Source organism: Streptopelia decaocto (genome assembly GCF_964273445.1).
Source record: "Streptopelia decaocto genome assembly, chromosome: 2".
Taxonomy (NCBI): domain Eukaryota; kingdom Metazoa; phylum Chordata; class Aves; order Columbiformes; family Columbidae; genus Streptopelia; species Streptopelia decaocto.
Genome location: NC_138655.1, coordinates 15,847,967 through 15,855,627, shown reverse-complemented (window position 1 = coordinate 15,855,627; position 7,661 = coordinate 15,847,967).

The following is a 7,661-nucleotide window of genomic DNA, read 5'->3' as shown; positions in this document are numbered from 1 at the left end:
CTTTGTTTTGACTAACCTGATTTCAACAGGATTTAGAAAGGTTTTCTTGTTTGTAATTTGCTAATCTATGGTAGTCACCTGTGGTGTAACAGGGAGAGAACTGTGGCCCCAACTGGACTTAAACAGAGGGAGTCAATGACTGGGTAAAAGGAATGGAAATGGAAAACAAGGAGGCTGGAATAGGATTTTTCTGGTCTTCTCGCAGAGGCACTAGGAAGTGTGTACCTACGAGTACATAAAATAACATTCTGGATCAACAACAAACAGTCTTTAGCCCAAAGAGACCCAAAATACAAACACCTTATTAAAATAACCTCTTATTTGTGTAATGGGGCATCAGTTTACAAAAATAAGTGTTAGAATACCAAGAAAATCTGTCTACTAAGGGTTTAAGAAGTATTACTGTTATTTATGACACTGAGATAATATATCTCAGTGGATGATAACATCAACAAATAATATGGTAAAATACGCAGGCTGAATCTCTCAAGTCTCTTTCCTCAAATTCAGTTTTGTAGATTTCAGCATTCATTTTCGCTCATAATGTCTCACTAGAACCTTTATTAAAAAAAAAAAATTGATTCTCAGTGTGGCCAACATGGAGTTCTACTAAGTATAGTAATGTTTAAAGGCATTTTTTTTTTCTAAAAGAAAAAACATCTGCAGTATCACCACTATTCCCATATGAAAGGAGTTGGTGGTCCAGGCGTTGAACCACGGAGTGTCTAGGCTGTAGCTCATTGAACCACTGATTAGAAACTTAAATTAATTTAACAGTGCTGATATGCTGGATTGCAACAGATACACCAGAAGTGTGGACCAGCCACGATGCATCTATTTGCTGCTGTAGGAAAACAACCACTCACAGGGGAAAAACAAAAACCACACCAGTAAAGTAATAGCACAGCTGAGTGAGTTGGAAATCTAAGCACTTCATATCCCAGCCCACGTTATTACTGAAAAGCCTGTAGTGTAGCCTTGCTTTGGCTCTTGCCCTGCTGTGTAACTATCTCGGTTGCATGCGTTTTAATAAGAAACCCTTCTCTGTCTTGGCAGATACCGAGTATCAATGGCTTTTCTGGCTATTATTGGCCACTGTGTGCTGGTTCCCTGTCTAGAAGCCCTACATCAACCTGTCTTTGACTGGTAGCAGAAATTAATGATGGCAGAGAATTATGATTTTTTTTTTTAATTGTCACTACCATTTCCTTGCCCTTTTTTTAAAAATAAAATAGTAAAAAACAGGTCTTGAGTTATTTTATTTTCTCATGCTCTATGCCATTTTAGCAAACAATTTTGTCCATAAAAGACAGTATTTTTGAAACCAAAACTAGGATGCTTAAAGTTAAGTTTTTGGTAATACCTACCGTCTAATTAAGAGCATAAAGTTAGTACATAGGTCCAGTCCTTTCCAGATGACTCTCTGTAGTCAGATTTTACAGTTCTTCCAAAGTTTAGTTTCCAGTCTTTCTACACTTAGTTATTATAGGGCTTTAAAAGTACATACTTCAAAGAAGCAAGTATATGCAAATCTCAGAGAGTTTATACTCTAAATTTGGCTCAATTTAAATCTAAAGGATTTGAATTGTTATCACATCTGTTTCTCATGGCAGTATGTGACTACTGTGAAGATCAGTCTGTAATCTTGTCCTCTAATTTATTCTAAAATGAAGTCAGTCTAATTTAATATGGCTTATTTTTTCCAAGGTCTTTTCATTTGATACTTTTCTGCTTCATCTAACAAGAATGCTTCCTTCCGTCAAAATTAAAATCAATCAGTTCATTTGCATGGTCCAGAACTAAGGTTAATTACCCAATATAAAAAGGTTTCGTTTTTACTGTCAAGATCAATGCACTTCACGAGCAAGTTGATATTTAAACTTCAGCATAATTTTCAGATATTCTGCTAAAAATTAAAACAATTATAGTACTGGAAACAAGGAAGAGCAAAATACAGTGTATTGGAACTCATGTCCACATCCTCTCACCTGTCAGTTTTAAAGAATAGAAGTGAGCTCTCTTCACTATTAATCATAGATTAAATTATTGCATGAGTCCTTCAAGTGTTTATGATGGAGTATTTTTCAATGGTAGCCTTTTGCACTTTGATTCTCCTGAAGATCAATTATTAAAAAAACCCCAATAATTCTCCATTGCTAATGTTTGTTTACAGTTTTCTTTTTGCTCAGATTGGAAAGTGCCCTGCATGTCCTGGCCTGAGACAGACAGTGTAGCTCATCTTCTTGCCCCATTATTTTTTTTCCTAAAGAACTACCACAAGAAAGGCAGCACACTTTTTAATTTGTATGCAGCACTCAGTACTTTGCTGAATTTCTCCTCTGGCTCTGCTCAGGCACAAACATTCCAGATGGTACTTAAAACAAGTTTCTGACTATTATGAATACTCTTGCTAGCATAAAGCAGATCACATTATGCAGTGACATTTAGAAAGAAACTGAGGCAAAAAGTCTATTTTTGTTTTCAGCTTTGATCAAGTGTAACTATCGGGCAACACAACCATGATTTTTAAGGGCAGAATGACTTAGTTCATATGTAAATAACTTTCTCTTAGGAGAAAGGAGAACATGTTGTAATTCCTTTTGAATAACTGAAATAATCCTTTTTTTTCTCTGAAAAACATTTTCCCTTGAAATTTGAGACCCAGATGTTATCTTAAGACACACACCCATCTTCCAGTTCCTTCCAATGTATATGGTTTTGCCTAATCATTTCAAATTACTAGCAACATGGTTGCCAGATAAATTGCTTTTTTGAGCAGTCAGAGAAGAAATTCACGAGAGCCACAGTAATGCTTCTATCATGTGAAGCAGTAGAAAAAAATACCATCATTTGTAATTTAACTAGAACCTGTGTACTCTAAGAACTTCAACATTTCAAGGCAGATAATCCAAAGTTTGTCCAATATGCTGGACCTTCTTTGAGGAACAATTTCATCCTCTGCTTACAGCAAGTCTGCTCCACTGCAACCCTGTAGAGGACCAGGAGGTGCTAGAAAGGGACCTCCTTCTGCAAGTGCACATGGACAGAAGTTTTCAGCCGTAAGCCATGAATGCCTTGAGGTGACCCATAGGTGTAATAGTTTCTGAAACTGGCATTCAGCTGCCACCACAAAATCAGCATGGTGCTCTGTTCTGAACATTACGAGACAAACATTTGCACTCAAGCTGGTACTTTAGACTTTGTATTTTCAGTATGGGCCACCTGGCACAAATCCCCTGTGAAGTACACGAACGATGTGAATAACTGAAAACTTTGCATTCTTGCCACTTCAGCTTTTTTTGTTCACATTACATCCTTTTGCCAGTAGCTCCAGGCAGAAAGGTTTTATATTTGCTGGGAATTCTTTACATGGCAAGTCAACGATGTATCCTACTGCTTTACTTAGTTTGGGGAATACAAAGAGGTACAACTGAGGAAAAAAAATCTGAAATTGCAATGGAAATGCAGCCCCCAGTGTTTGCTATTACTGGATAGATGGAATGTTGTTAGGGTCTGACACAGCAAATCATGCACCATATAATCAGTACAAATAAACTTGTTTGTATTGGGGTTTTCGAGGTCTCTGTAATTTTGTTTCTTAGAATGAAAAGGATTTTTTTTCCCAGCTCAAGGGAAATTAAAAGAATTTCAAATTATCTATAGACTCAGCATTCTTGTACTGGCCTTTTTGATTCAATTACATAACAGCTCACTTCTGCTGAACAGCTTCTAAAAGATTTAAGTTTGTTGTTATTCAAGAAGAAAACTTTGAAAGCATCCTCCCTTCCTCTTCCTAACACATTTTGTTTCCAGTAAACTGAAATATGCATTTAGTCATTTGTAATACTAATTTTCTGGAAAGGCTGTTTTTTTAAAAAAAATTGCAGTTCATCAGATGTAGCTTTTCTTGCATACTGGAGCTTAATAGGTTTCAGATTTATCAAGTAAACACTATTAATGCTCAGTTGCAGTCTTTCTCCTCTCCTGTCTTCTGTTACACTATTCCCACACATTTCTGCCTTTCTCCACACCTGCTAGCTGCAGTTTGTGATCATTTTCAACTTCAAAAGTTGATCAGAAGGATGAAAGAGATGAGGAAGCTGGCAGATGGTAGATGGTCCAGGGAAAAGAGCACAGGGGGGCAGGGAGAGGCTCAAGGCAAGTATTAGAAATACAAAAGAAATATTGATTTTTATATGGATTTTCAGTCAAATCTACCAACTTTATATATACCTTGAGCACTGATGCTCTGCAGTATTTTAATTGAGAACAGTCTTACATTAATGCAAACTTTGTAGAAATGGAAGTATACATTAGATCTCTATCAGCGTGGTGATGTTAATGTAATGCTTACCCTGGGAGTAGTTCAATACCAAAATGCTGTAAGGATAATTTTACCTGATTCACAGAACCAGAAAGGTGTATAATGCTGATGTATATTAAAATTATCTATTATTCATAATGTCTGAAAGCATTCCCAAAATACAAAGCACAAGGAGTTTCATCGTTTCTTACCCATTATAACCCACCACACATTTTCCTAAATAGAGTAATTTTTAAAAAGAGTACATTAAAATGATTAAGCAGTCATGAAACCTTCTTTAACTGTGGCTCTGAGGCTAGTACATGTCTGGAAGATAAAATACAAATTAACTAGATTTTGGCACACTGTAGTAATTAGATGGATTAGAAAAATTTAGAATTCATAATGAGTGTTAAGTATATACTGTTGGTCCAGTTGTCATTATGCAATTCCATTTTACCTTCCTCCCTTTTATCCAACTTCTCAGGCTCCTGTGATGTCAATTAATATCATTATTATTTTCCACGTGTTGACATAAAAGGTGTATTTATATCAAAATTACTGTTTTACTTATCTACTCCACTTACAGTATGGCTGTGCTGTGTTGGTAGGCACAAGTCTTTTGAGTTAAAATTATCAAAGAAGACAAATCTGTTTCTTCGGCAAGTGTATACTTGTCAGCCTTCCAAATTATACTTTCCTGCATTCCACCATTTGCTGAAACTGATAGCCGTGGTGCAGGCAATGGCCACAAAGTGATCTTTCTGATGATGTAGTCCACTGAATCACAGAATCACAGAATGGTTGGGGTTGGAAGGGACCTCTGGAGATCATCTAGTCCAACCCACCTGCTAAAGCAGGTTCACCAGAGCAGATTGCACAGGAATGTGTCCAGGTGGGTTTTGAATGTCTCCAGAGAAGGAGACTCCACAGCCCCTCTGGGCAGCCTGTTCCAGTGCTTGGGCACCCTCAAAGTAAAGAAGTTTCTCCTCATGTTTAGATGGAAGCAACGTGTAGCAAAACTATTAATAGTTTCCTGGTAAGCCCTAAAACATGGGTATCTATTAAATAATGGCACCTGTCTTCATCACAAGATTTCTTGCTGTCTGTACTTCATAACTTCCCAGGAGCAATGTGGAGTGCTGAGCTTTCAGAGCAAAATAAACCCATGCCAGCAGGCTCCTGAGCAGGCTCTGCAGAGACCACCAGAAGGTGTCCATCTTACTTCTAGTTGTGTTACCAGCAATGGAGCTACCTAATGTACCTGTCAGTGTTTGTCACAAGTCTAGAAACAGTTTTACACGGAATTAAGCTGCTCCAACAGCTGTTCCCACTGTTGTTGTCCATCTCTGGCACTGCAGTGGCAATCTGTAGCTGCTGTTTCGAAAACCATCAGCTGCTGTGTCTGGCCCCAGAGGTGGAATCAGACAGTGGTGACATATCAGAGACAGGAGGCACAAGTTGTACCTTGCTGACAAACACTGCAGCTGCAATACAGAAGACTCTGCTGAAAAAATATTGAAAATTATATCAGGACAATACTTAAGTGATGTCTGGAAACAAATTTTGACACTTTAAATATTTGATTCCATGCTCAGAACCACATTGACTTCCAACCTAACTGGCTTCTGTTAAGTGTCCTCCAAGCCTTCATAGAGGCTGTCCCACAAAACATGGTGTTTGAGAGCAGTATACCTCTCCCCCAACTTGAGTATGTCATTCAAAATAAATTCCATTCTCTGTGTAGAAACAATGCATCATGGTAAAGTACAAGTCAGCTCACTGAACATGGATGAAGCATCCCTGTCAGTGTGGTGTGACTATAATTAATATTCTTACTGCAGGGTACCCTTCTTGTAGGCAAAGCTGAAGTCTTGGGAAAAAATGTGGAGTAGAGAGTCAAATTATGCAACTTTGATGGATGTTTGGCAGGGTTACACAGTGGCATAAATCAGTGTGTCCTTAAATCAAGTACTAGAAGTTAGTACAAATATCTTAGTATCAGTATTAGTTAGTATCAGATAAGTATCAGATCCTAAAATAATTTAGAGATGAAATTGCAGTTTTCTTACTGAATGAGCTTTTTCTTTAGCTGTGCACTTTCCTTTTGTCAGTTCTTACATCTCACAATTCCTGTTTGCAGTTGCTTTACACTTAAAAGTGGTCATATAAATATTTTTCAGTACAAATATCTGGGCCTATCTGTCTGTTGTCTTGGCTATTTTACTGTTGTATATAGACGTGGCTATATATTTTTTCTCTGATCAAGTAGAACAATTAGCTAATCCATTTAAATGGGCTACATGATTTATAGAGAATTATGATAGAAGTCAGAGGAAGATAGTGGATCAAAATAGCTATCACATAAAAAAATGAAGCCAAATGCTGTTCAGCCATAAAAAATTATATATGATATATACAGTATAATAGCTATACTATCCAATTTCTAGTACTATTAAACATGTCAGCATAGTTTCTTTATAATCATGAATGATTTTTACAGGATACTGAAATTTAATTCTGTTAATAATAAAGATCTGGCTTATGTAATATAACCCCCCAAATATTAATTTCTGTAGATGAAAGAATCATACTTTATATGAAAGGTACATTTATAAATACTTCATGTGGAATTAATAGATGATCAATAAATGTTATAAGTAAGTTACAACTACATATAGAATAAGCTGAAGATGCCAGAGCCAGATGGCAGAGCGGTGGATGTGGTCTACCTTGACTTCAGTAAAGCCTTTGACACAGTCTCCCACAGCATCCTCACAGCTAAGTTGAGGAGGTGTGGTCTAGACAACAGAGTAGTGAGGTGGGTTGCAAACTGGCTTAGGGAGAGAAGCCAGAGAGTGGTAGTCAATGGTGCGGAGTCTAGTTGGAGGCCAGTATCTAGTGGAGTGCCTCAGGGGTCAGTGCTGGGGCCAATATTATTCAATATATTCATTAACGATTTGGACGAGGGAATTGAGTGTACTATCAGCAAGTTTGCTGATGACACCAAGCTGGGAGGAGTGGCTGACATGCCGGAGGGCTGTGCTGCCATCCAGCGGGACCTGGACAGGCTGGAGAGTTGGGCGGGGAATAACCTAATGAAATTTAACAAGGGCAAGTGTAGAGTCCTGCACCTGGGCAGGAACAACCCCAGGTTCCAGTATAGGTTGGGAGATTACATATTAGAGAGCAGTGTAGGGGAAAGGGACCTGGGGGTCCTGGTGGACAACAGGATGACCATGAGCCAGCACTGTGCCCTTGTGGCCAGGAAGGCCAATGGCATCCTGGGGTGTATTAGAAGGGGGGTGGTTAGTAGATCGAGAGAGGTCCTCCTTCCCCTCTACTCCGCCCTGGTGAG